At 47.9% G+C, this 19,902-nt stretch overlaps 1 long non-coding RNA gene across 1 annotated transcript in view; it reads left to right on the top strand.

The window, feature by feature from the left end:
* Nucleotides 1-2,265: 2,265 nt before the first annotated feature.
* Nucleotides 2,266-19,902, top strand: part of LOC128342345 (uncharacterized) — a 63,424-nt gene continuing 45,787 nt past the window's right edge. Inside the window, exons 1-2 of the long non-coding RNA XR_008314915.1 lie at nt 2,266-2,336; nt 15,629-15,780. This is a non-coding gene — a long non-coding RNA (uncharacterized LOC128342345). The remainder of the gene's footprint in view (nt 2,337-15,628; nt 15,781-19,902) is intronic.

Below are 19,902 nucleotides of genomic sequence, written 5' to 3'. Positions count from 1 at the left end.
CTCCCGGCTCCGGGGGTCTCGCCAGCATGCCCTGCACACTCACACAGGGCATGCTGGAGCTTGCGGAGGCCAATCAGCCCCCACTCCCCCCAGCCCCCACCGGCTCCGGCTCTGGAGAGCCTAGCCCGATTTTTGTTGATTGTGTAAACCACCAGGCGAGCCATGCTCCCCTCCTCTCCAGGCAACCCTTTCATGTCCCCACAGGAGCAGTTGCCACGCCATGTGTCCAGGTGGTACTGGGTGGGCAGACTAGGGAAACACAGGGACTGGGGATTCAAATTTCCTGGATTTGGACTGGCATTGCAGAGTATGCAGATTGGCCGCTGTGGGGAATCATGGGAGAGGGGAGCTCCGGGTATCAGCGTTTATCAACCGCTTCTTTACAGCAGTCACCGAGACAGGGAGAGGTGTTGCTGGGGGTACCCGTCCCTGCGGCTTCCTTGTGTCAGGCAACCAGGCAGCATCCACGGTCCAGCCCACATGCTTGTCAGCATAGCCTTTCACTCTCATGGGAGAGTGGTCGCTGGGAGAAGGGGCATCATTGCACATTATTAGTAAAAAAAAAAGTTCACATTTCACAAAATACAGTAAAAACCATCTCATAAAATAAAAGCAAATTAAACAGTTTAAAATGAATTTCAGTTAAAAGCTTGAGAAGACAGGTGCGTCTTGAGGGTCTTCCTAACAGCAAACAGAGATGGAGATGCTCTTTTTTCAACAGGGAGCATATTCCAAAGCCTCGGGGCAGCCACAGAGATGATCTTAATAGGTGGCAGGGTTCATGACAAAGAAGGTGCTCTCTTAAGTACCTTAGACCCAAGCCATTAAGGGCTTTATAGGTAATAACCAGGTAATAACCAACACTTTGTATTTTGCCCGGAAACATATTGGCAGCCTGTGCAGTTCTTTTAAAATCGGTGTGATATGGTCCCTTTGGGTTATTCCAGAGACCACTCTGGCTGCCACATTCTGTACCAATTGTAGTTTCCACATACAAAGGTAGCCCCACGTAGAGTGCATTACAGTCATCAAGCCTGGAGCTTACCGGCATATGCACCACTGTTTTAAGGTCATTTATCTCCAGAAATGGACATAGCTGACATATCAGCCAAAGCTGATAAAAAGTTCTCCTGGCCACTGCCTCTACCTGAGAAACCAGAGAGAGTTTTGGATCCAGGAGCACTCCCAAGCTACATACCTGATATTTCAGGGGGCGTGTAACCTCATACAGAACAGGAAGATCTAAACCATCTCTCGGGTCCCTACTCACCACAGTCAGTACCTCTGTCTTATTTGGATTCAATTTCAGTTTGTTATCCATCTCATTACCACTTCCAAGCAGGCTTTTAGAGAAGTTATGTCATTTCGTGATGAGACTGATATGGAGAAATAGATCTGGGTGTCATCAGCATATTGATAACACCCTGTACCAAACCTCCAGATGATCTCTCCCAGAGGTTTTATGTAGATGTTAAAGAACGTTGGAGGCAGTAAGCAACTTTGTGGAACTCCATACTTTAGTTCTTGCTCTTCAGGACAGCAGTCTCCAAGTGACACTATTTGGAATTTACCAGAGAGTTAGGAATGTAACCACCGTAAAACAGTGCCACCCAATCCCACCCTCCTCAGGCGATCCAGAAGGATACCTTGGTTGATGGTATCAAAAGCAGCTTAGAGGTCCAAAAGGATTGGCAGAGTCACACTTCCTCTGTCAATAGCCAATTGAAAACAATCCATCAGGCCAACCAAGGCAGTGTCAACCCCATAGTCCACTCGAAAGCCGGTTTAAAATTTGTCTAGATCATCTGTATCATCCAAAGCTGCCTGGAGCCGAGAGGCCACCACTGGCTCAATCACCTTTCCCAACCATGGAAGATTAGAAATAGGTCTGTAATTAACTAACTCCAAGAGATCCACTGCAGGTTCCTTCAATAATAGCCTCCTAATAATAGCCTCCTTAAGACCAGGAGGTACCCTGCCCTTCCTCAGAGAAGCATCTCTATATATAATTCTCTAAGGCATACCCGTGGCTAATCCTGTGTGTGGCAACTCTTGTGAGAGTTCATGAGCAGAAGAAGAGTTTGTGAGCAGAAGCACCGTGGTGAATGGGCAGTGGAGATTCTATATGCAGATAGGGAGGAGGAACCTGTGAGAGCAGGAGCACCATGGTGATTGGGCAGTGGGGATTCCGTATGCAGATAGGGAGGAATGGCCTGTGGCATCATGGTGATTGGGCAGTGGAGATTCCATAGGCAGATAGGGAGGAGGAACCTGTGATGGTTAAAGACAGTTGGAATGCGACTGTTAGTGACTGGAAGATGTTCTTGGATGCAGAGGTGAGGAATCTTTATATATAAAAGGACAGTGGTCAGGGGTCTGAAAAGAGAGGGGTCGTGAGGGTGGAAAGAGCCCCTTCAGGAGAAGGAGGCTGCTGTTGTGTGAATTAGATGAGGAAACAAGCTCTTTTAACTCAGGAAGGGAGGTGGGGAGAAAGACAGAGAGGAAGAGCGAGTGGAGGAGAGAGAAAGAAAAAAAAGGGGAGGAGAAGAGAGAAAGAAGGAAGGGCAAGGGATGGTCCTGAGCTTGTCAGAGGCCTGCAGGGAATGAGCGGCCATGGCAGCACCTATTGGCAGCAAGGAAGGGTCCAGTCAACCACTGCTGCTGTTTGGGGCTACTGAAGCCATTGGTGGAGGGAGGCAGGTAGGAAAGGGACGGGCCTGGGCCTGTCAGTGGCCTGAGGGGAACAAGCGGTCATGGTGGTGGTGGCAGCAAGAAAGGGCCTGGTCAACCACTACTGCTGCTCCTGTAGGGAGGAGCAGGAGCAGGGCTCAAGTGAGAGTGGGGAGGTCTCTGGGGATAGGGGGCTGCAGCTTGGCCAATAGGCACCAGCAACGCTGCAGCTGCGACCAAGAGGGGTGAGGGGGATGGAGTAAAGGGATGGAGGAGTGACCAAAAGGGGTGAGGTAGATGGAAGCAACTGGATGGAGGAGGAGGAGCAGGAGTGTGGCTCAGGTGAGGGTGGGGAGATCTCTGAGCTGAGGGGGGTTGTAGCAGGGGGTGAGGGGAGCAATCAAGTACTAGCACGCAGATGCTCTGCGCAAGTTAAGCTAGTTCCTAGTTTGGGGCTAGGATAATATTTGTTTGGGACTCTGATAATCCTCTATAATAAGATCCCTCGGTGTGCACCCGTGTCCGTGTCTGCGCCCGTGTCTCCCTCGGCCGTTGTGCGCCCGTGTCCGTGTCTGCGCCCGTGTCTCCCTTGGCCGAAACGGCCGCAGGCACCAGGCGGCCATGTTGGCTCCCAGACCTGGAGGAGGAGAAGCGGACAAGGGCTGACAGGGCCAGGAGGGGAAGTCACAGGGGGACAGAGGCAGCCCGGCTGGAGACTGGGGCGGGGAAACAGAGACGGCAGTGGGCCCGGCCCGGCCGCCGAGGCCACAGGAGAGCAGCGGGCCGAGAAGAAGCGGCCGCCGCCAAAGCCGTCTGGGGGAAGAAGCCAGCGGGGGAAGCCGGCCAAGGTGGCAGCGGAGCCGTGGCCGCGGCCTCAGCCAGAGTACGCGGTGTGGCCAAGGCGGCAGCGGAGCCACGGCCTCGGCCAGAGGACAAGGTACGGGACTGGGCCCGCTCGCGGCAGCGGGCGGGGCGAGGGGATTGGGCCCGCTTACGGCAGCGGACAGGGCGGGGGGACAGGCCCCACTGGCGGCAGCAGGTGGGGCGGGGGGACTGGCCCCACTGGCAGCAGCAGCCGCGCCAGGAGGACTGGCCCTGCTGGTGGGGGCCGCGGCGCGAGAAGACTGAGCCCGCTGAGCCAACAAAAACAATAATAAAAGGAATAAAGGCACACACAAGAGCAGCACCACCACCCCACTAGAGCCCGTTATTTAAACGGGCTTAAAAATACTAGTATTATTATATTATCAGAGCAGATGGCAAAGAAGAGCTCTGCTCACATTGTTTCTGCAAATTCATGTCCAGCTGAGTTGTCTAGGGTTGTGAGGGGGCTAGTTCATGCCCCCTCTGCCTTGAATTTGAACTTGGAACCATCTGTCACTTGCTGTCTTTTTTAAACAAATGTTTTTTGCAGGTAAAATATCTTGTATTTGTGCTGAACTGGACTCCACAGTTACTGCAGAGTCTATCGTAGAGGTGCCCAGCAACCCCTCTTGTAGGATTGAATTGGATCACTTACAGTTTGTTACTTCTGAGGATGTGGAGTGGACAAATTGCTTCAGACTGTATGCCCCACCACCTGCTCTATTGACCCTTGCCCAACTTGGCTTATTTCATCTGGCAGTCATATTATCAGAGAGGGCCTGGTAAATATCATAAATGCTTCTCAGAGGGAGGGCAGGATGCCTCCTTGTCTTAAGGAGGCTATTACTAGATGACGTGCCTGATGTGCGCATGAGCGAGCATGATGTGTGCATAGGCCTGGCATGCACATGTGCACCTGGCACTTCTGGCCACTTCCAGCCAAAGAGGAAACAGAGTGGCAGGGAGGTATGCTGCCACCCAGACAGAGCCTTTACTGACGGAGCACCAGCGGGGCAAAGCGGAGGGAGGGGTAAATGCACCCTCCCCCACCCTTAAAATGATCCCCTCCCCACCTTCGAACTTCCCCCGCTTGGTTCCGCACACTTCCCTACTCTTCTGCACTTTTCCCAGTTCTACAATGTCCTTCTTAAGATATGGTGACCAGAAGTGTATGTAGTATTCCAAATGTGACCACACATAGTTTTGTATAAGGGCATTATAATAATAGTTTTATTTTCAAACCCCTTCCTAATAATTCCAAGCATGGAATTGGCCTTTTCCCCACAGCTGCCACACATTGAGTCAACACTTTCAGCGAGCTGTCCACCACACCCCCCAGGTCCCTCTCCTGGCCAGTCACTGACAGCTCAGTCCCCTTCAGCGTATATGTGAAGTTTGGGGTTTTTTGCCCAATATGCCTCACTTTATACTTGCTTACATTAAACCACACTTGCCATTTTCTTGCCCACTCCCCCAGTTTGGAGAGATCCTTTTTCAGCTCCCCACAATCTGTTTTGGATTTCACTAACCTAAATAGTTTGATGTCACCTGCAAATTTGGCCATCTCACTGCTTACCCCAACTTCTAGATCATTTATGAATAAATTGAAAAGCACTGGTCCCAGTACAGTTCCCTGGGGGATCCCACTTCTTACTTCCCTCCATTTAGAGAACTCTCCATTTATACCTAACTGCTCTTTCAACCAGTTAGCAATCCACACATGAACTTGTCCCCTTATCCCATAACTGCTAAGTTTTCTCAAGAGTCTTTGATGAGGAAGTTTGTCAAAAGTTTTTTGAAAGTCCAGGTATACTTTGTCAACTGGATCACCTTTATCCACACACCTGCTGACATTCTCAAAGAACTCCAAAAGGTTAGTGAGGACTGAGTGAGCAACTTGAAAGAGCTCCAATCTAATCCTATAAGAGGAGTTGCTGCACACCTCCACAATAAACTCTGCAGTAACTGTGGAATCCAGTTCGGCCTGAATATGAGATATTTTATCTGCCAAAAAACAACACCATTCAAGATGTCGCAGCGAGTGACTGATGGTTCCAAGTTCAAATTCAGGGGGAGGAGGCAGATACTAGCTCCCTCATGACCCTAGACAACTCCGATGGATGTGAATTTGTGGAAGCAATGCGGACAGAAAAGAACCACTTCTTTGCAACCCACACTGCCAGAGTATAGATCTTCAAATGTGCTCTGTGTTGCACCTTGTCAGAGTCATGCCAGGTCTTCCTCCATTTGTGCTCTAGTCATCTACCTCGCTGCTTCAGCTCCCATAGTTCTTCCGAATATCACAGAGCTGGCTTTGAAGCAGGTGGAGAAGACACTTAGGTGTGATTGTGTATACCGCTCTAATGAGTTCATTATCCCATGTTTGCACTGAAGCATCGGCAGAATCACTAGCAAAGCCAATTCTAAAACCTTCCAAGGCTTCTTGGAATCCTATTGGATCCAATAACCTTCTTGCGCAGACTGACCTAATAGGTCCTTCAACCCTGCAGAGGTGGGTTGTGGTTTCAAGCAGGCTTCACTCTAAGGTGCACACATGTGCTCACATGCACCAACCCCCAGGCCTCCATGAAGCCATTTCTGGTGGGTGCGCAGCCTCTGCTGTACCTACCACTGCTGCCCAACTGCCTGGCACCCGATTTCCCTAGCCGGGAAGGGAAGGAAAGCATTGCTCCATTTCCCCCTCTCCCCGGCCGGGCTGCCGCCACACAACCTGATCCTCCTCCCAACCCTCCCCCCCCGGTGGATATCGGCTTCCCCCTCCTCCTCCAGCTAATGAGGAGAGAGGGAGGAGAATGGCGGCAGCAGCGGGGGCTCCCCTCTGGCAACCCAGAGAGTCCAGAGGTGGGGGCCAGGGAGCAGGGGGAGGAGGAAGCCAGAAGAGGATGGAGGGAGGAGGACAGGTGGTGGTGGCTCTCCACTGGCAGCTCATGGAGACCGGAGGTGGGGTTAAAAAAGGTAAAAAAATATTTGCGCGGCACATGAATTATTTCTGGGGGCCTGGGGAAATTTTTAAATAATACATTGATTCCTGGTGTGTGTGTGTGTGTGTGTGTGTGTGTGTGTGTGTGTGTGTGTGTTTGATGTGCTCACACTGCCTTGATAGTGCCGCCCAGAATCAAACTCTTTCCGCTCACTGGTAATAAAAATTAGAGAGAACACTGGTTTCATGTCTTACCTTAACCAGATGGAGGCACATACCTGTACCAGGCCCAGCCAATTAATAGGCAACAATACTAGTCTAGTGAGCAGGAGACTAACTTGGCAAAGAGGCACCTTTTAATGTGGTGATTCTCTTTATTTAGCAGGGGTAGAGTAACTGGCCCTATCGACCCCCAGCACAGTACCTCCAGTGACTGTTGCTGGTGTGTGTTCTGTGTTTCTTTTTAGAATGTTAGCCCTTTGGGGACAGGGAGCCATCTTATTTGTTTGTTATTTCTCTGTGTAAACCTCCATGAGCCATTTTTGGATGGGTGGTATAGAAATCGAATCGAATGAATGAAATGAATGAATGTTACAATAATTAGAGTGAACAAAGACACCAGATAGCCAGACAGCCAAGCAAAGGCAGAAGTGCACAGAAGCTGCAGCCAAGAACCCTCGCTCAATCCAGAAGGCGTGTGGGGAGCCAGATGAAAACAAACTCCTAGCATCTCTTCCAGTCACCTTCTGACTAGAAGTTTTCTGTGAACAAAAATCTTTGTCTGCTTTCTCTTCTGTGTGCCAGAGGGGGGAACAAGAGACACGGTGGGAACTGGGCGTCCCCCAACGTGACTTCTCCTTTTGAGAGGCTTAGAAGCTCAGGATAGGATGAGGTGGTGTCCCTGTTGCCTGGCAATGCCTTTGAGCAGCGTGGAGAGAGGGGGCAGGGCAAGTGCTTGGAGAGGCAGCCTGCAAGAAATGTGCCAGGCATGGAGTGGGTGCGTCCCTGGGCGAGTATGGGACTCCCTCTCTATGATTTTGGTTCCAGAAACAGCACGAAGCCACAGTTATGGCAACGTCTGCATTCATAAGTAATGCTGCCGCCTTCAAACATCAGGCTGGAGAAGTGAAACTCATTACAAATCGAAGGGTCAAACCGGAATTTGGTGAGGGAAACTGCAGGTTGCTTTTGCCACGAAGCCACCATTTCATGCATTTGGATGTACATGATTTCCAACTTCTGTCCCATCCAACTCCAGTTTGGCATTACGTGCGAATGTGGCCAATGCTGGGCCGGATTTAAAGCAAACCATGAATCAGAGAGCTTCAGATGCTGCTCCAGTAATAGTCTGAGCATTCAAGTAGTCCTGCAATAAAGTGGGTGCCTAAAACTCTGCCCCCGCCCCGCCGCAATGGAAACTGCATGCAATGCAGTTTCAGTCCGCAGGAGAGCTGGTCTTGTGGTAGCAAGCATGACTTGTCCCCTTAGCTAAGCAGGGTCTATCCTCATTGCATATGAATGGGAGACCACATGTGTGAGCACTGTAAGATATTCCCCTCATGGGGTGGAGTCGCTCTGGGATGAGCAGAAGGTTTCAAGTTCCCTCCCTGGCTTCTCCAAGATACAGCTGAGAGAGATTCCTGCTTGCAACCTTGGAGAAGCTGCTGCCCGTCTGTGTAGACAATACTGAGCTAGATGGACCTATGGTCTGACTCAGCATATGGCAGCTTCCTATGTTCTTATGACATAAATGAGCCGTGCCTTTTTCCACAGGCAGTGGTGAATCACGAAACCTCCAGTTGCACCAGGATGCAATGTGGTAGAACTGGGATGATCTACTCTGCACTTGATTCAGGGATGAGTCCTCTGAGTTAGAGCAGGAAGTAGGGCCACCGTTTGAGGCAAAGAGGTCCCTGGCAACACCTTCATCCTTCTGTTGGAGTTTCTAGAAGGTCAGTTGCTTCAGAGAATCTTCTTGAACCCATTCTCTCTGTCATCAGACCTCTCCTCTGATAATAGAAGCTTTGAGTCTTGGCCCATGACATTTTGGCCTGGATCTCAACAGGGGAAATCAGGGCCTAATAACTTCTAATTGCTCTTTGATCTGAGCCACCATGGGCCTCAGAGTCACAGCATGGAAGCAGAAATAAAGGAGTTAATTCTGATTTGCTGGCCATTGTCAGCTTTTCAAAGCAGTTCTCCCCCCCCCTCCCCTTTTTTTTCTTTTGCAGTGTTGACTTTTGCTGGCTTTTGCCAAATGCCACTGATGACTAAGCTTGCAAGTTTGCACATTAGCAGTCTCAGTTTTAGAAGTTCCTGCTTGCGCATTCAGGTCACAGCACAACTCTTTGTCAAATGTGACCTACATCCCACCACACTAAAAACTGCATTCGCCGAACAAGAAAAGTCCATCAGAGATAAAGGCCCTATAATGGGGAAGGGGGGAAAAACCTGAGAGAGACAATTTAAAATACAAAAAAAAAGATTTCCCCCTGCAAGCACATGCCCCTAAGACTCACTTTGATGCTTTTAGCAACCAAGATACAGAGCTACAACTCTTTGCTAGGGAGTGGAACTATTAAAAATTTGGAGTTGGTTCAGGTTCATCAGCATGTTTTAACTCTCCAGTTTTGCTCTGGTTCAGACACATACAACAGAGAGTGCCACGGATACAAGAGCAGGGCACCCACATTAGTTCTGGCCATCTGAAAATAGCAGCCAGTTTGCTGCAAGGCTCTGTGGCTCCTAACTATAGCATCAGCGTTTAGCCACTCCCATCAGGAATAATGGGAGAGATGTCGCTAAGTGTTGATGCAATTGTTAGGAGCTGTGGAGCCTTCTAGAGCAGAGTGGACATGATTTTCAGGTGAATGGAACCAGCATGGGTGCCCCACTCCTGGGTCAACAGGATACTGTGCTGTACATAAGCCACTATATTGAACAAATAGGTGTGTGATCAGAACTAGTTAAGGTGTTTCGGTTCAAATTCAAACCAAATGCAGTCGGTCCACGAGCCGGTTTGAGCGAACTGGCCTGTGGTCCAGTCCATTCAGTCAAACCAGGTCAAACCGGTTCGATCCGGTTCGAGGGCTATGCTTGTAAAAGGGAATCCGGTGAGGCTTTTCCTTTATAAGCGAAGGGTTGGGGGAAACCTTTAAGAGTGTGTTAAGGCTGGCCAGGTGGACAGCAAGAGGGCACATTACTCACTTCTGCAGTGGTAGGGTGGCAGCTCCTTTAAGCCCCGCTGGTGTCCCCCCCCCCCCAACATCATGGGCTGGTAGTGGCCCAGATACGTGGAGGCCGTAACTCGGCCATCACTGCTGGAGGGGAGTGCTGGTGGGGCTTAGAGGAGCTGCTGCCACCCCACCATGGCAGAAGCAAGTAAGGTGCCCTCTTGCTGCCCACCTGGCTGCCCTTAACACACTTTTAAATGTTTTCACCACACCTTTGCTTATAAAGGGAAATCCTCACTGGACTCCCCTTTACAAACAGAGCCCTTGAACCAGGTCAAACTGGTTTGGAGTGGGCCCATATCAATTCTAAATCAGATCGGCTGCCTTGGGGAGGGAGCGCTATTCCGGTTCAGGTTTGAATCGGTTGGACCAGGTCGGTTAAAATCAAACTTGGTTCGATTCAAACCAGTTCTGCACATCCCTATTAACAAGTCGTTCAGGACAGACATTTTGAACCAGTTTTGAATGGTTTTCGAAAAACCATGTGTGTTACATTCAGTTCACAATAATATCAAACTCTTTTATTTGCACTTCAATTCTATAAAATTAAGCCAATAACAACTATTTAACTTAAGGGGGATATTTTTATTATTTGTAAACTGTTTATTTTTGAACATTTTGTTAGTTTTCCCAAACAAAATACATAGGATATAAAACAGGAAAAAATACCTGGTTTGGGATGAATGGCAGCAAAGAATTATGGCAGTGCCAAAGAAACACAAAACACATATGGATTAAAACTCCAGCCACAGCATTTCATGCAGAAAAACGTAGAATCCTTTTGCTTGTAACACAGCTCTGTAATCGTAAAATGAATACGTATTTCACATAAGGGGCAAAGGTTTAAAAACGTTTGTTCTTTAAAGTATTTAAATGTTTTTACAAACAAAATACATATAACAGAAAAAAGCCAAGGAAATGCCCTGTTTAGGATGAATGGTGGAACAGCAGCAAAGAGGAAACATAAGATGCTTCCAGCCCTATTTCGGGATTCCTCCACCTTGAGGTCTTGTTGCTGGACAGTGTAGAATCCAAGGGAAAGAGTTGTGGTTTGAAAGGACAAGGCTGTGGAGTGGAATCAGGAATATTAATACACTTTAATGAAATAGCTATTATGTACAGAGAGGCAAGTGCAGACTGCTTTTCTGTGCTCTTGCTGCTGGCTGTTTGTTAGCCCCGCCTCTACTTCAGAACTGGAACACAAGTAACTAAAGCGCATTTCAAAAGCTGGCCTGGATCAAGGAATGGATCAGCCTAAAACACCACCTGGGCATCAAAAGAGCTTGCACCGCTAGCTCCTTGTAGCAGAATGTAACAGAGTGGAAACTGAGGCTTGTTAAGTTTATTGAACAAAGTTACTAAAGCTAATTACTTATTACCAAATCATAAACAACAGTCCTACTCTGAGAGAAAGATCATCCTAGCAGAATTATAACACTCTCAAGCGTCCAGTAAGTCAGTAAGAAATACAAACTGACCAAGCAGTCTAATCAGAACTGATGACTGACATGAACATTCTAAACCAGGCCTGCACAACATAAGGCCCGGGGGCTGGATCTGGCCCACGGGGACTTTTTTGCTGGCCCCAGGGGTGGCCCAAAGTATTGTGGTGCCTGGAGTGAGATGCAAAACGCCACCTTGCCCTATGGACATGGTGGGGATCAACCCCCTTTCAAAACTGATCTCTGCAATCGTTGAAAGTGCATGGGGGACAAGGAAGAAGAAAGGTTGCCAGGAGCCTCCTCTTACATTCTCATGCTATGGGTAACTAATAATTGCTTTCATTAATATTTGGCCCCTGCATACCAAGTCGTGTTTGGTTTCGGCCCACCAGAGTATTTGACTTGTGCACCCCTGTTCTAAACTCTACCCCAAGCCTATACACAGGCACACACAGGGACACACATGCGTGTGCACGCACACACACGCACACGCACACACACACTACACATCAGTGGGAAGAACAAAGACTATGTATATGCACATAAATCCCAACAGCCCTGCCTAGCAGTCTCTTCTGCTTCTGCCTCTGATCTTTTCAGAAGGCTCACGGGGGAATACAGTTTCTCCATATATAGCTGAAACAGAGAGCAGACTTACCAGCTCTCAAGAATCTCCTGGCTGCTTGGTTATCAAACACGTTTTGAACCAGGCAGCTATCACTTCTTCTTCTTCTTCTTCTTCTTCTTCTTCTTCTTCTTCTTCTTCTTCTTCTTGTTTAAGGGTTTGATTGAGTTCAGGTTCAAGGCCACCAAGAGATTTTAGGATAGGGTGCAATTCCACTTCACCAAAGAAAAAAACCTCCTTGATCTGCTCTTTGGGTTCAGTTCAGCTTCTTGCCTTTTCCTCCACTAGGGTTGCCAACAACCTCCCAGGATCAGCCTGGAGTCTTTAGGAACTGGCAGCGATCTTCAGGTGACTATGGAAAGGAGCCCTGAAGATTTTAATAGCTTGCTATTGTGAAAAATATTGCTGTGTGTGTGTGTGTGTGTGTGTGAGAGAGAGAGAGAGAGAGAGAGAGAGAGAGAGAGAGAGAGAGAGAGAGAGAATATCTCCAGGGACAGCTTCAGTCAGAGATGGCAACTCTCTCTCTCATTGATCTGTAACATCAGAAGCCCACCGTAACACAGGAGGAGTCCCCACTGTGGTTCCTGCTATTGAAGTGTTGCTCCAGCTTCTGGCGCAGCAGCACTAGCATAGAAAGACATGCAGAAGGGGGCTCTTCCCCCATGGCTGTGTGGCTTGTGAGAGCCATGCTGTAGCTGCTCCCCTACCACTAAAGGCGATGCCAAAAGAGGCCCTTAGTTGTCATTTACCACATTACCTAGTGGGACTTTGAATATCCAGCATCCAGTAATGATAGTTTATATTTGATGGCAGGGAAAAGAAGTATATTTCTTAAGCTTCTTTCCCTACATTTGCAGGATAAACATATGGTTGTGTAGGGACTGTACACTATACACTGCTTGTTTGGATGCTCATGTGTGTGTGTGTGAGGGGGGGTGAGCGAGACCCTCCTTTTGATTGATTGATTGAGTGAGTGAGTGAGTGCCATCAAATTGGTGTTGACTCTTAGCGACCACATAGATAGATTCTCTCCAGAATGATCTGTCTTCAATTTGGCAAAATTATCACATCAAGGCTAGCCTAGAACCTCTCTCCCTGAAGTGCTAGTTTTCTAAGTGCAGGGATTTGTTTAATATTCAGGAACACCTGAACATGCAATCTCCTACTTAGGAATATAGGAATCTGCCATATACTGAGTCATTGGCTCATGTAGGTCAGTATTGTCTCCTTGGACTGGCAGCAGCTCTCCAAGGTTTCAGGAGTCTTTCCCAGTCCTATCTGGAGATGCCAGGAATTGAACCTGGGACCTTCTACATGCAAGCAGGTGCTCTACCACTGAGCAATGGCCCCATCCCATGGCATACATGGGTCTCCCATTCAGACACCAAGACCTGTTTAGCTTCACCAAGGTGGCTGTATTGTGTGTTCTTAGACCAGGGCTGCACAACTTTGGCCCTCCTGAAGATGTTGGACTACAACTCCCATCATCCCTGACCAGTGTTTCCTCTAAAAGGGACTCCCAGATGTTGTTGACTACAATTTCCACATGGCTGTGTGGTGTGTGATAGCTATGCTGTAGCTGTTGTAGTCAACAATGTCTGGGAATCCCAGCTGCAATGACTTTTGCTTGAGGATTATGGGAGATGTAGTCAACAACATCTAGGAATCCCTGTTAGAGGGAACACTGGCCCTGACCATTGGCCACTATAGCTGGGAATTATGGGTGTTATAGTTCGAAAACACCTGGAGGGCCATAATTGTGCCAGCCTGCTTTAGACCATACCTGTAGTCTGAACTGGTACCATTCATAAGAACATAAGAACAGCCCTGCTGGATCATGCCCAAGGCCTATCTAGTCCAGCATCCTGTTTTACCCAGTGCCCACCAGACACTGCTCCCTCTAAGAGAGATTGCCTGGTATTGTTGTTGACTACAACTCCCAGAATCCCTAGCTGCAGTGGCTTTTGCTTGGGGATTATGGGAGTTGTAGTCAATAACATCTTGGAATCCCTGTTAGAGGGAACACTGCCACCAGATGCCGCTGAGAAGCCCCCCAGGCAAGAACTGAGGGCATGCTACAGGGACTGGAGGTGGCCTATAGCCACAAGGCTAGTAGCCATTAACAGACCTGTCATCCATGAATTTATCTAAGCCTCTTTTAAAACCATCCAAGCTAGTGGCCATCACCATATCCCGTGGGTACAATTTGGGCCTGGCAATTTGTTCATTTTTAGTTTTTCGACAGTTTAGAACATCCCATCACCACAAACTGGCCCGCTTCCTCAGCCTCCAAGCCTGAGAAGCCCAGTTCCGGAGCGTGGGTATATGGTCAGTATCCTCCGCCATGAAGACAGATGCAAAGAACTCATTCAACTTCTCTGCAATCTCCTTATCCTCCTTCATATTCCCTTAATTAATTCAATTAAGACTGTATCAAGTGATGAATGAGCAGATTGGCTCACAGCGGAAAAAGAAGGCATAATTTGGGGTAGGACTTGGGCAATGGGCATAAAGTAAGACATGACAGCTGGTCAAGGAGGCCAAAGGGCTATAGAGGAAAATGCATATGCCAACAATATGCGGAGAGGGACTCAATGTACGAGTGTTCCTATGCAAATTCTGGAAGCCGCTTAACTTATGTTATTCCCAAATGCACCATTCGCACAGATGCAGAAACAACAACATACTGCTTTTTAGCAAAAGTTCTTAAAGCAATTTATAGAAAGAAATAAAATAGAAGATTATTCCCTCTATCAGAAGGGCTCATAATCTTAACAAAAAACCAAAGGCACCAGCAACAGTCACTGGAGAGACACTGTGCTGTGCTGAATAGGGACAGTTGTTACCCCCCTGCTAAGTATAAGAGATCCACCACTTTAAGAACATCTTACTCAGTTAGCAGGAGTAACTAACAATAACTATGGGCAGGATCCAGATCTGGTTGGTAATGACTAAGCACCACTGGAATAAAAGCGACACATTAGTCATGACTAAAGTCCCATTAATTTCAATGGGACTTAACCGTGATTAACGTCGTAATGTAATGTTGACAGTGATCTACACTATTTTTTCAAGCGGGGGCCACTTTGACAAAAAACCTTCAATGTAAGAGCGATTTCCCACTGTGCTGACCTCCACACAGAACTGTGCTTTCTCCAGAGCTGGGAGGGCCCTTTAAGAGAGATGAAGCCCTCTCTTAAGCCCTCTAGGGAGAAAGCCCCGGTGAAGGGCTACATTTCCCAGCACTCTGTGCATAACTTCCAAGATGGTCCCTCCTTTCTGGCTGCTCTTTTGTCAGGGGGTGGCGGCGGGAGGGTGTATGTTTTTTTAAATGTTTTTATGGTCTTAATTAATGCTAATATTTTAATGTGATTTTATGAGATTTTATTGTATTAACATTTGTAAACTGCCTTGGGATGAGTTTTGTGAATGGTGGTATATGAATGAATGAATGAATGATGGTACAGGGGGCTCAAGACGGCTCTGATTCCCTTAAAGGAACCCCCCTGACACTGGGCAAAGTGCAGCTCTGCACGGTGAGAATAGTCATTTCTGCAGGGGACCAGGGGATTGTGCCGAGTATTCAGCTTTGGCTGAAACTTCACACTGGCCCAGTAAACAATTTGTCAGGGAGCCACACTTAGATTAGATGGGGGCCATCACTGGCCCCCGGGCCTTGCCATGAATGAAGAACACTGCCCTGTGTGTTTAAGAACTGTTTCTGTCCACTTTCTCCAAACTGTAAGAAAAGGTTTCCAGCCCTAAGCAACCAGAGTATGATCTCCCAGCGAGTTTCTTGTCAATGCCTACCTTTACAGATATTTAGCTTTCTATACCTTTCCAATCCTTCCAGCGATTGCACCTACCTCTAAACTTCTCAACCACCGAGCGGGGAGAAAATGACATCAGGATTGCTGAAACGACTGCAATCATGGGAGATGGTTTAAGACCTCGGCTTCCGTGACTCCCATGACAATGTCGCCTGGCTACAACCTGCCTCACAAGGTACCACAGAGCTTGTCTCTTCAGAGTTCCTTACATGTTCCTTAACTTAATTACTGGAACAGACTTCAAAGCACGATATAAAATTAATGTTGTGGGCCGGGATACACCATTTCAAAAAGTATTCTATATTATTATTATTTTGGGCTGCCCATTAACTCTAATTTAATTACACGAATGTGCTCTCTACTGGTATCTTGAAGATAAGAAGCTGTGCTGGGAGAGGGGAGGGCTGGAAAGGGTGGAGGGGGGGAGAGAAAGGGAAAGAAGCGTGTTCATTTTCTACGACAACGAAATGAAATTGGCCCTCCCGACTCCATCCCCCACCCTGTTCCAGCTGATCTGGTGAAATACAATATTGCCCCAAGCATATCTTGATGAAAAACTGAAGTGACACCTAGAAGATGTTGTGGATTGTATATATCTGTGCAGCCTCCTCCTTCTCCAACATGCTTTAGAAAATTTAAAGCAAAACTTACAGCAGGAGTGAATTAATGAAATTTCATCCACTTCAGCTTCAGACTTGTAACGAGTATGGATCCTACCCTTGAAAATGACAAATCTGCACACATCCACAGAACAATAGAACTCAAAGCAAGTCCAGTTCCCCCACCCAAATGGCATCTATCCACCAGCCTCTTATCAAGACAATGTGGTATAGTGGCAAGAGCATTGGCCTTGAATATGGGAAATTCAGGTTCAGCTGTCTACTCAGGACAAAAAGACCAACTCTCAGAGGAGAGCTGGTCTTGTGGTAGCAAGCATGACTTGTCCCCTTAGCTAAGCAGGGTCTACCCTGTTTGCATATGAAAGGGAGACAAGAAGTGTGAGCACTGTTAGATATTCCCCTCAGGGGATGGAGCCGCTCTGGGAAGAGCAGAAGGTTCCACGTTCCCTCCCTGGCGTCTCCAAGATAGGACAAGATTTATTTATTTTTAATAGGACAAGATTTTTTTTATTGAACCAACAAACTACCAAAGCATACAGTACGTTGCCAAAGCACAATTATATACAAAGTGGTTGTTTGTACATGATATATCTACAAAGATTTACACACAAGAATTTGGAAACCCACAAGGTTATGAAGTATATGCAGGTAGTACTGTAACTCGGGGGTGGGGGATTTCAAGGCACATATGACTGAAAGAGATTCCTGCCTGCAACCTTGGATAAGCCACTGTTCTTCACAGACAATACCGAGCTAGATAGACCAATGGTCTGACTCAGTATATGGCAGCTTCCTATGTTCCTACAACACAGGGAAGAATTGTAACTCAGGGAAAGAACCATCGCTCAGTGAAAGAGCTTCTGATCTGCATGTTGAAGGACCCAAGTTCAATCCCTGGCATCTCCTGGTAAGGCTGGGAAAGACCCCTGCCAGGAACAATAACAACACCAATTTATATTAGGGATGTGCAGAACTGATCCAGCGGTCCGCAGTCTGACGGTTCGGTCCGGGGGTTCGTGATCAAACCGAAACCCACCCCCAACCCCCGTTCTCTCCAGACTGGAACAAAACCTCCGGTCCAGTCCGACAGGTCTGCAAACTTAAAAAAATTTTTTTAAATGAAAAATAACTGCCAGTAGCCCCTTTGGGGGGCTTACTGTAGGCCGTGGTGTGTGTGTGTGTGTGTTACGTGGATTCCCCCTCCCCCTGCCAGCCTCCCACATTACCGCTGTGGTGGGGCTCTTTGGGGCCTCCATAAAGGTGAGCAGAGACCATTTTGGCTGCCGCGCATGCACAAATGCCCTCTGTGAGGCCGTAGGCCATGCCAGGCCTCACAGAGGGCATTTCTGCATGAGTGGCGGCCAAAATAGCCGCTGCATGACTTTATGGAGGCTCAAGGGCCAAAAATACTACATTTACCCAGCCACGGCGGTGATGAGGGAGGCCGGCAGGGGGAGGGGAACCCTCGCGGATACACACACACCGCTGTGGCCTACAGCAAGCCCCCTGAAGGGGCTACAGGTAGTTACTTTTCATTAAAAAAAAATTCACAGACTGTCAGACCGGACCGGGGGTGGTGGTTGATGGGGGCCAGACCGAACTGCCCCGGTTCCGTGCACACCCCCTAATTTATATACCGCTTTTCAACAAAAGTTTTCAAAGCAGTTTACATGAGGAAATAATAAATAAATAAGATGGCTCCCTGTCCCCAAAGGGCTTCCAGTTTAAAAAGAAATATAAAACAGACACCAGCAGCAGTCACTGGAGGTACTGCGCTGGAGCTGGATCGGGCCAGTTACTCCCCCACTGCTAAATAAAGAGAATCACCATGTTAAAAGGTGCCTCTTTGCCAAGTTAGCAGGGATCGCTAACCCCTAAGGAACACTTGGGAGCTCTTGCCAGCCAGAGCAGAAATGGACCAATGGTCAGATTCTGTGTAAGGCATCATGGGATATGCGGGGTGGAGATAAAGTGAGAAGAAAAGCTTCGCCATTACTTCGAGAGTATTAGGCTGCTTTGAAAGATACAAGAGCAGGGCCAGTTAAAAAAAATGGCAACCCTTTCTGCAGACAACAACCCTAACAACAGACAGTGAGGCGGGTCTCACGATGAGTGAGACCCGCTTTTGCCGATACTGCGGGGAGGGAGGGCTAAGCTCTCTCTCCCCGCAGACGATCGCTGCAGGAGCCCCGGGTGGCCGTATCGGCCGCCCACACGATTGCCAGCTCCATGACAGAGCTGGCGGGGGCTAGGGGGAGTGGGGGCCGGGAGCGCGCAGGGCATGCTGGCGAGACCCCCGGAGCTGGGAGGTGGCTTTTCGCCTCCCCTCGGGGGGTCTCCTCATGAGTAGCCGTGGTGCGGAGCTGCACCACGGCTACTCATGATCAGAAAGCCCGGGTTTGCGGAGCGCTTGCTCCACAAACCCAGGCTTCAGGGAGGGCTACCAAAGCGTGTGACTCGCTTGGAAGCCACCAGGCTTGCCTGCGAGCCCCGTGGTTTACACGATCAACAAAAGTCAGGCTAGGCTCTCCTAGCCTGATTTTTGTTGATCGTGAGAATAGCCCCAGTTACTCCAGTATTTACAAACCTCATTTGCACTGACGTTTCCCAGCCTAGTCCTCTCTTCTTCTTTCTCCTGCCTGTGCCACATTTTGCTCCTTGAGATCTATTTGTTTAATTCAAGGTTCTCAAACCTGAGTCTCCAGATGTTGCTGGACTACAACTCCCATCATCCCCAGCGAAAGTGGCTGAAAACTGTGGCTGAGGATTATGGGTGTTGTACTCCAACATCTGGGGACCTAGGTTTGATAACGTTCAATGGTTCCATTAAATTGTAAGGTTTTCCCAGTGGAATCACTATTATGAATGTTGTAGGCCCCTTTGTGAGCGCTGCTCAAAAAGCGGGATAGAAATCTAAAAACAAAACACAATAATATCTCTGTCTTATTTATTTAGCACATTTATGCCCTGCCTTTTTACCACACAATGTTCAAGGTGCTTTCCAATTCAAAATAAAACATCACTCCAAAGCCACCTAATTTTTTTAAAAAATCATCTAAAAACCTCAACAGATCTAGCAGCTTTTTGCTCATGCTTATTTTTTTGCTGTATTGACCAATGGTTAATGACATTTGCTAGGGTTTGCAGATATCATCTTCTAAAATCTAATAATCAAAATAATATATTTGTATTCCCAACTTCACTTTTACCCTAGTAATATGGGATTGCCTTTCCAAATGTCCAAAGGAGAGCTGCGACATGGCGACAACTGTGGTGTTGAACTGGGGGGGAGGCTGATTTCCTCACTGGGCCCTGACAAAGCATTGTTGTCTCCAAGGTATTCTTTTGATAGAAAGTACCCCAGGGACAATAGCAGAATAGCAGAAGCAGAGGTTGTGCCCTTTGCGTTCAAGCCTACTTAATGAACTGGAACATCCTGAAGAGACTAGGAGAATGAGGTCCATATTGGCAGCTTCAGACAACTTCCTTTCTTATTATTTTCCCCCCTTTCCCATTATATCTGACATTTCTGGAAAGAGCCTATCAAGTTATTTTGTGAATGCCCGAGTACACATGAGCAAGAAACACCTATAAAGTATTTGTACGAAAATGCCATTGAGCAACACCTAATGTTACAACACAACACCTTAATGACAACAATGCCTGATGAGCATTGT

The sequence above is a fragment of the Hemicordylus capensis genome, chromosome 2 (genome assembly GCF_027244095.1).
Source record: "Hemicordylus capensis ecotype Gifberg chromosome 2, rHemCap1.1.pri, whole genome shotgun sequence".
In the NCBI taxonomy this organism is placed as follows: domain Eukaryota; kingdom Metazoa; phylum Chordata; class Lepidosauria; order Squamata; family Cordylidae; genus Hemicordylus; species Hemicordylus capensis.
The sequence above is the reverse complement of the archived record's forward strand: the minus strand, read 5'-3'. Positions and strand labels throughout refer to the sequence as shown.